Source organism: Sceloporus occidentalis, unplaced genomic scaffold (genome assembly GCF_023333645.1).
Source record: "Sceloporus occidentalis isolate IW3139 unplaced genomic scaffold, rSceOcc1.0.p SCAF_11, whole genome shotgun sequence".
Taxonomy (NCBI): Eukaryota; Metazoa; Chordata; class Lepidosauria; order Squamata; family Phrynosomatidae; genus Sceloporus; species Sceloporus occidentalis.
In genome coordinates, this window is record NW_028316991.1 from 10399066 (window position 1) to 10408509 (window position 9444).

Here is a 9444-nt window from a genome sequence, read left to right on the forward strand (position 1 = left end):
AATACATTGAGGTGTCTATGGTTGGATGGGGTAAATTGAACTGACCAGCTTCAAAGATTTCCCCAATATCAGACCAAACTAGCAAAAAAGCAATAAAAAAAACCCCTGAAAACATTGGGTATCTCTGAAACACTGGACAAATATTAGAAGGTATTTAACAGGTTTTTTCAAATATCGATTTTTCAAATAAAAGTCAGCTTTTAAAAAAAAATCACCATATTTTATTATTTTTATACAGTCAAATAGATGATATGATCAAAATAATGGTATCTAAAGAAAACCCTTCCTGTCCTGAAAAAACAATATATCATTTGTGTGGGTTCACTGAATGAGAGAAAAGAAAATTATAGCACAAGCACCGCAGAAATTGTCTTGTCACAAAGGCTACAGAAACATGTGATACAGCAACCACAACTTAAGTTACAGAATTAACGTTTATGTTATTATTTTTTATATAGCGCCAACAATTTACACAGTGCTTCATACAATTCATATATTCAAGGGTGTGGCAAAACTAGCATTGACAGACTGAGACAAACTGATATATTAGGCAAAGAGATCCCTGCTGACAAGCTTGCGATCTAGATGATTATTAATGTAGCTGGGAAGCACTGTAGGTCACCTTACTTTTAATCTGGTCCTGGGAGCATTATTTGGCCACACCCACTTCCGCTCCTGCTTCCTGACAACCTAACACTGTCTGGCACTAGTCCCTATGTGTAAGTAGCTCCTCCCCATGGCTTGTCATGTGCCCTCATGAACCCATACTCTCGGAAGATGACTAGCTGTGGGTATTCTACCCTTAAAAGTTTGCAAGAATCATAATTAAGTGAAAAGGAAAAGAAACCGCAAGAAAATTTGTTGGAAGAATTATGATCAAGGATACTCTAGAATGTGACTCTTGTGAAACATTTGTTTTCATATCTTGACAAGGCTGTTAGTGAAACTACCTGAATACATTTTAAATGTATCTTTTTATTGTACACCTTCTTCCCAAAGTGCTGACAATGGAAGTGTGTATCAACACCGATAGTGGTCACTGTGTTACTACTGTCCCTTCTCTACAAGGACCTCCTCTCCTATTGTTAATTTGGAAGCATCATCAAGAGTTGACAGCTCATTGAGTTCACTTCCCATTATGAAGGTCCAAACCCAATGAACTTCTACTAAAGGAGGACTTCACTGGCCATGCATAAAGTATAGATAAATCAGTGAGATTTCTTTAAAATCTCCTTACACATTGAATTATGCAGGACCAGATAGGCCCCTTCTTGCTGGAGAAACCATAATGAACAGTGAAGAGAGGGCATTAAAACACAACTCACCTGCAAACTCTACCATCAACTCTCCCATTATTGAATAAACCCTTCTGTATATAAATATACTGTGTTTCTGTCCTCTGCTGGGGCTGTCATGTTATTGGCTGTCTTCTATTAGATTTGCAAGACTGTATATATTTGTGTTTTATGTATAAATGAGGAGAAAATGCATTAAATGCAATGCATTGAGCAACAACATCATCGGCTGTTTCTGTAAATCAAATTGTTATGTTATGTACTACTTATTATGTGAAGCCAGGACATTAGAATATAAAAGAGGTCTCCTGGAGAGGTCACCACGATGTTGTATCCTAAACTGAGTCTCACAGAATGGTTTCTGTGACAATGATCAATTTGTGTGGTTTGGGAACATGACAGATTTGAAATAAAATCAAATATCTTGACTTGGCAAGGGAAATTAATCTCATAAGAAAGGATAAAAATGTTATGTGCTAAATTAAGTTGACATTGAAGATGCTTGATACTGTAGCATATCTTCTCGTGAACCTTTCTGGAAGTGAATTATGCCAGGTTTGTTCTGAAATAAAGATCCCTTGTTCTTATAGATTCAGCCTGGAAGGAAAGCAATATAAGATAACTTGGAAGATTCTTTCCACACCAACTAATTAATAATATATATATATATATATATATATATATATAATTTTTTTGCCATCAAATGCCATAGAGCTGTACAATGGGTGGACAAGACAAAACAAGTAGTATGTAACATAAGAATTTGACTTACAGAGACAACAGGTGAGGAGGGCTCTGCTCAAACGAGCGTACAATATAGAGGGAATATATATATATATATATATATATATATATATATATATACTGTAGCTGGTTCAAGAGCAAAAACATAAATATTGTGTCAAGATGGGTGTGAAGTTTGTGAGTGCCACATTGGTAGGAAGTGGGTTTGGTTTACCAACAATTTGCTCCACAGCTGGATTGGCGAACATCATGGGGCGAGTCAAATAAGACCCTCCATGCACATGCAGAGAACATCTTTCAATGATTTCATTGGGAACACTTTCCAAGAACAGATGGACCACTGAGGAGATGGCGAGCTTCTTCCTAAGGTAAGTGCTTTATTTCTTTAATATGCATTTCTGATTTGTTACTTTGAGTTACTCTAGCTTGTTCTGTGGTTGTTCTAGAACAAGAAAGTTATTGAAATGTTGTTTTTGCTAAAAACAATTAAATATCAGCTGCCTTCTGATATAACCCCTAAGATAGCTTAGTGAGCTGTCACCTCTACTTGTGAATACTTGAAGAAATAAATAAAAACACCAACAAAGAATGTTGATTCTAATTACAACTTAATATATAACGAGTCTGATATTCTTCTCTATGGTAATTACCAGGTCAAGAATCAGCCCAATAACAGTGGCATATTTAAAGTTAATGCTGCCCTAGGCCTAACCCAGGTCAGTGCCACCTGCCGCCACCTTCGCGCCACCGTCCTTACCAATGGACGCCGTGATATGGCATCATATAGAGATGCTCAACTTTTAAAGGTAGTGCGGTGCGGAATAAAACTATGGAGGCCTTTGCTGAGTGTTAATGGGCAGTTGGAGAATGCAATGGTCCCACTTTAAACTGGCCCAATATGGTGATCAGGCAGCCGCTTCTCCCTAGGCTTGGCCTAATTGGTCTTGGCTCAAATATGGCACATATGAAATGGTAACCAATTGAGTAGCAATGTATGATACTATTAAATAAATGTATAATATTTCTTACAAAATACATGCATTTCATAAATATTTGTGTGATGCAATTTGATGGTAATTTGTAGCATAATACTTCTCCATTATATATTATTATTTATTGGTTTAGATAGCGCCTTTATATTTATGTATAATATATGTATAATGTAGATGTAGAATGGGTAAACAGAACATGGTGTATAGCACATAACATAACAATTTTGACTTATAGAAGGAAAACACAAGAAGCTTACAGTCTGGTAAAATAATGTGAAATGCAGTACAGAAAGATGACTCTTGAATTAAAATCTGGCATTAGTTTGCCTTTCTTTTGGTCCAGTGAGCATGCTGTGTTTTTATGCAATGTACCATATAGCCAAAGGGTTAAAGTAGCTGGGAGAAATGCCTGTATATGAATTGTGAAGGTCATTTACACCAAGTCTTTGTTAAATCAGGGCCAACCATTCAGATGTTTAAAGAGAAAATGTCAAGTTCTTTTAGGCTTTAAATGACCTTTTGAGACAGATTGGGGATTTGTAGTTTTACAAGTAGAATTTCATATTTTATACAGCAGCATTTAACAAATGATCAACTGCATTTCACAAAAAGATCATTATTTACAAGCTAACATTTTATATCTTAAAGGCAGATATATGCTTGTTAGTAGAAAATGCAGATAATAGCTGTCCTATACCCCTCACTTTCATAAAAGTAATTTACAGTAATATTTTGTAATAATATATGATTTTAGCAGACATTCATAAATATATGTTTTTATTTGTTTGCTTCATTTCCTTTTAAATATGTTTTTTTAAAAACATGTTAACATGAGTTAAATATTAAATGACTGCATTTGTATTTAATCATTTGTGAACATCAATTTTTAGATACTTCTGCCATAAGATCATTTTGTAGCGTTTTAAAAAAAAGTGAGGTAATTGTACTATATTTAGTATTTAATGGGAATTTTATGGGAAGCTGCATGATTTCAACCAGAAAGCAAGAGGCACAAATACAATCGCAGCATCTTGCAAACTTTGCACATATGAAAGAAAGAAGTGCTCGCTCAGTGAACTGTTTTGATTATTTTGCTGTAAATTAGGAACTAGTTTAATTTACACGAACATTGTAATCCTCGTGTTAATACAGATTAGTAATCCTCTTAAAGTGGAAATAAGCACATAAACACATTATTTGTGAATATGAACACTAGATTTTTAGAAGTTAACACTGAATCAAGATTAGATCAAATGTCAAACCTAGGAACTGATGACCAGCGTGTTAAATTTGTTTCTGAGAAGTACGGGACACATATTTCATGAACAACTGCTATACATTCGTTGCAGTGAAGCAATGACTGCCAATGAGCTATACAGTATTTGTAATAATAATATCAAAGACATGTTAGATTTGCAATTGTCAGTCATGCTAGGGGCCTATCCTGCTCAGTATTCCCATTCCCACCTTCTGTCCAAACACTTATAGTCAGTGCTTCATTCTTTAGGGTCTAGGTATACCCTCTCACATATACATACAAAAGATTATTTAACATATTTAAGCTGTCATGGGAGCTACAGACCTTATCGATTACCACCTCCAAATATCCCATCTATTCCTTGAAGTACCTTGGGGAGACATGGATCCCGTGGCATACCTCTCATCCTCCCTTTGCTGCAACAAGGGGTAGACGTTTTAAACATAAAAATAAAAAAAATAACACAACCAACCCCCCACCACACACTTGCACACCTCTCTCTATCTATGTCCAGGTAGTGGGTATATTATCCATCCAATCCACCCTTTGTCAAGAGGGAGGAAAGTTATAAAAAAAAAAAACCTGACAAAAAAAGCACAAAAATAAAATAAATGTCTGAGGACTATAAATACTCTTGTGCACCAGCAGCCACAGGTTATATATATTTGAATTGGGGAGGTCCTAGAAACCCCCTCTTATTTTTATTTTTTCATGTTTGTTTCTATACAAATTTTAGGGGTTATGTGTTATGTTTTGTGTTTTCATTCAGCTTGCATTAACGTAACGGAAAGCTGCAAAAGGCAAAGCCACATGCACGCACAAATAACTTGCATATGAATTCATTTGTTGGTATTAGCATGTTTAGTGAAATACAACTGAAGGCTTCTTAGTTAATAGTTTTTGGGTGTTTGATATAGAGTGAATGAAAGAGAGAGACATAGTGAGTGGGAGAAGGCAATGAGAAAGAGAAAGGCAAGGAGAGAGGTGTGGAGAAATTAGATTTGCAATCTCCGCACACCCTTTTTATTTTTATGGAACTGGAATGTGTTTGTATCACAATAAGCTGATTCTTTTTTATCAACATTTTTAAAACTAAAAGACAAGTCGGGGCAAAATGAGTTGGAAAAACCTAATTATGGCAAACTGTAACTATAATGTAATGAGCTGTATTTGTTAATGTTGCTGTTTCAATGTATCTCAGCCCCTAAAAGCTGATCCTGGAAGTGTCTATATAACTGTGGGAGTTTTAAGCCCCATCAAAACTTTTCATCCACAAAAGTGCCTGAATGTCTTTTCATTTGTAATAGAATCCATCCCTTTGTATGCATTCTAACACAGAGCCTTATTAGTTGGCTCATTTCAATGCACAAACACTATGTCATGAATCCTTTAAATACAAGCTGCATAGCCTTGACATCAATTGCACAAACAGATTAGTTTAATAGAAAATATATTTTTGTTCGCTATACAAAGAGATTCTGACAGTATATAGTCTTTCGCATTCATACAAAGGATTCAGAAACTTGTGATGTATTGGAGTTATAATAGGCATACAGATGTATAATAGTGCTTATTATGTAGTCGTTTTCTACAATGGCTTGTGGCTAATTTAGGCAACAAAATGCTATAATGAATGATATGCAGCATTTTATATTATGTGGTCACAAAAACTATAGACATCAACATGTCAAAAATTTCAGGATCCTATGCTTTTTCTTCTTAATTTTGAGTCTATATAAATATATATATATATATATATATAGTCACGGCCTGGATGCAGAATTTTTGGGTGTCTCCCCCACATAACTAATACACCCACTCACCCTAACACCATACACTAACTTACACATATGCCGGCAACATACACTTACACATAAACTCAAACATTATATGATGACTCACACACTCACACTAACACTGTACATTAACACTCACACTCTAACACTGTACACACGCACACATGTTAACACCACACACTGACACACAGCACTAACACCATACACTAACACTCATTCATGCTAATGTCATACAGTAAGATTCACAAACACCATACAATGGCACATATATGTGAACACAATATGCCTACACACAGATGATAGCACTATGCAGTAACACACATGCACACAAACACATTTTAATACCATACATATACATGCTCTTCAACACCAACATACTTTACATTTACATACACACTCTCTCCAGCAATTTTTATCCCTCTATATTCCCCTCTCCCTTTCCTTTGGTATAGCTGGCTGATCTTTTTCTCTATCCCCTTCACCTTGTGTGCAAGCTGCTCCTTACTACTGAGAAGTCATGTAATGCACGTTATATGACTCCACTGGGTGCCCTGGTTACCAAGCACTTTTCTTAGCGGGCCACTGAGCAGAAGTCTTTAAAGACCGTGCAGGTCTTTACGAAGAAGAACTTCTGGTGGCATCAGCAATAGTGGCATCAGGGGGAAGTGCCAAACTTTCACACCTTTTGGCCCCAGCTGTCAGAAGAGAGATCAGCCTGACAAGTTCATCTCCTATGCATCAACAGGGATTTAGCCCTGCCAGTGCAAAAAGTGGGAAGGTCACTAAAGTGGGAAGGTTACTAAAATGGTCAATGGTTTGGCGGATAAAGATTATCAGCAAAGGATCTGCAGGCCTGACTTCCCCACCCTGAGCTTTCTATATCTAAAACATATTGTTTAAGAACAAAAAAAAATAGTTATGTGAAACTAGTATTAGAAATTGTGAAAGTTCCCTCTTAATAATCATGTTATGAGTTTTCTTCTTTGGCATATAATCTCATCTATTGTATTGTATACAGTTCTGGACACCCAGAAAAAAAAATTTCTGCCTCTTGTTACAAAGAACATTAAAATGGCATAGTGGCCATCTCAATATTTTTATTGCCGAAAAATATAATTGTTTTTTGTTTATTTAAAAAAAAAAACATTAAAGCAAATAAAATCTAAAGTAACTCATTATTTTATCTGATTTCTTTATATTATTTAAAAAGCTATACCTTTAAGCTTGTCTTTATAAACAAGAAAAGAGTAAACCATCTACCAATTAAAAGAATACGTACTTGTGATTATGTTCCTCTACCGCCCATCATGGGTTTTGAACAACTAATGCATTTAACAGAAACATGCTGTGGCCGTGAAAGAAATAATTAGTTGCCATCTTTGGATAATAGAGTATTTTAAAATCAATTAACCTTAATGGGCAGACTTCTCTAATTTTCTCCTTATTTCACTGTTTGACACAATGTGTTGTTCAATTGACGCCTCACTGACAAATAGTAGCCCAGAATCCCTTAGAAAATTTAATCTTCTCCAGAAAAACGAAAACAGCATGTCAAGGCATTTTATAGCTGGCCATAACTTAAAGAGACTTGAACTGTTAAAAGAACACAAGCTTCAGTCCTTTCATTTATTTAAGTAGAATATATGTCTTTCTTCATCATTCTTATCATTCTTATCAATCATGTTTTGTTTGTGAAACTATATCCACTACTGCAAGATAGTATACCACAGTTTTACCTATAAATGGTTCAGTTGATTTAGAGTTTGTTAGGAGAAAGACAGGTATCTTGCCTTATAGTTACTTTATTGAAAAGCAATGCTTCATCTTATATCAGCACGCCTACAACTCACTGTTTATTAAAGAAAACCTCATTAATTCAGCCTACGTACAGCTTGATTTGCATATTAAGCCACATTCTGTCTCTGACCTTTGCCTTTGCTATAATCATTACTTCTTCCATTTTCAATGGACTCTCTACCACTCATTGTAGACCTACTTCTTCAGGGATGTTTAAAAGCTACTTTCTAGCAGCAACCCATATTAGATGTAGAGTCTGTAGAGTATTGTGTTCATTATACACAATATATATACACAAACACACACTCATATATATTTATATTTTAGACATGTGCAAATGGGCCAAAATGATTTGAACAAATTTAGAGTTTAGTTCAGCTGAAAAGTTGGAGGCATTTTTAATTCAGGAAAAACAATTGTTCTCAGTTCAAGTGAGGGCAAAATTACGGCTTTTCCGGTGACTTCCTATCCCCAATTGGAGGATAAAGGAGAGGACGTCACTGCCAGAACCACCATTTTAGCGGATGTTCCCGCCGTGTTATGTCTGAGGAGATGTAGACGAAGATAGAAGATAGCGAATTAAAGACAAGAGAGAAGAGAAATGGAGAAAACAGAACATTTAGGTTTTTTGCTGGCCTCATTTTTTGGGGCTTTGCACGTATCGCCAAATTTACAAAAAATTTGTCAATTTGCAACTTGGACAAATCTGAGTACAAACATATGCATCAATACCCACCAGCCAAACCTATAAGCAGTCACCAAATAGAACGCCATAAGAAGTCTGCATGAGCGTAAAACAAATCAATTCTATGAAACCAGGGCCGGACCAGGCCCTGAAACTTTAAGGGCAATGGCTGCCAAATGACATATAAGAATAACTCTAATGAAGAATTGCATGTTGAAACCTGGGTGTCCAAACTATTTTTCTCAATAGCACGGGGTCAATATATTTCCCTTGCCCTCCAGTTTACATCCAAGCCAAGAAGTAAGAAATATTCAGGATAATATAATGTATATTTGCGTTTTAATATGTTATGCATTGTATGCAATAAACCAAAGCAAATTCCCAGATCTTTATATTAATTTATTTTATATGACGATATTTACTAGACTTGTGCATTCGTCTTCGGGCGAACATGAAAACGAACACGAAGAGTGCGTTTTCGTGTTCGTTCCGAAGACATGAAGAAGAAAAGACAGTGCCGGTAAAACGTAGGCGAAGACGAAGACTCACACACGAGGAATCTTCGCCTTCGTCTACTAATCTCCCCGGTCCCTTCCCCATCTAACTTACCTTATCTTCACAGCATCGCGGGAGTTGACTGAAGTGGAAATCCGCAGGTTCGTCGTCAGGGGTTACAGGGCAGTGTGAGTGAGCCTATTGGTCACCTGCAGGGTCTTCCTCTGGCATCAACCAATTGGTTGATGCCAGAGGAAGACCCTGCAGGTGACCAATAGGGCTCACTCGCACGGCCTTTTTAACTCCTGATTTCCGCTCCCGTTAAACCCTGCGATGCTGCGTTGGATAACGGTAGCAGAAATCCGTGGGGTAAAGGACTGTG